Raw genomic sequence first — 581 nt, forward strand, 5'->3', positions numbered from 1 at the left:
ACAGTGGTTGTACCGATTTATACTCAGATCAGCAATGTAAAAGAATTCCGCTTGCTCTACTTCCCATGTTACTTTAAACTCTTCCAGAATACAGAAAAAGATGAAAACTTCAAAATACATTCTATAAGGATTATATTACCCTGATACAAACTTGAGAAAGTACAGGTCAATGCTATCTTTAAATAGAGACATAAAGGTACTAAACAAAATATTAGCAAACTGAAACTGCAAGTATTTTTTTTTTATTAAATGATAGCTGTATACATTAATGAAAACATGGGGTACAGTGTAGTGTTTTCATATACATTTTGAAATACTTTCATCAAGCTGGTTCACATAAATTTCATGTCATTTGCTTAGTCATTGTGTCAAAACATTTGAAACTGCAAGTATTAAAAAAAATTAAGACCAGATGAGTTTATTCTAGGAACAAGTAGTATTGTTCAACATTAATAAGTCTATTAATACATTAAAATTCATATTAATTTATCAGGGCTAGTTAATATAATTCTTTAAATCCCTGTTTATTAATATTTTTGTTAATATAACTCACTAAAATAGAAATTCTATTAATATTCCTT

Source organism: Otolemur garnettii, unplaced genomic scaffold (genome assembly GCF_000181295.1).
Source record: "Otolemur garnettii isolate 467f Iridium unplaced genomic scaffold, OtoGar3 scaffold00016, whole genome shotgun sequence".
In the NCBI taxonomy this organism is placed as follows: domain Eukaryota; kingdom Metazoa; phylum Chordata; class Mammalia; order Primates; family Galagidae; genus Otolemur; species Otolemur garnettii.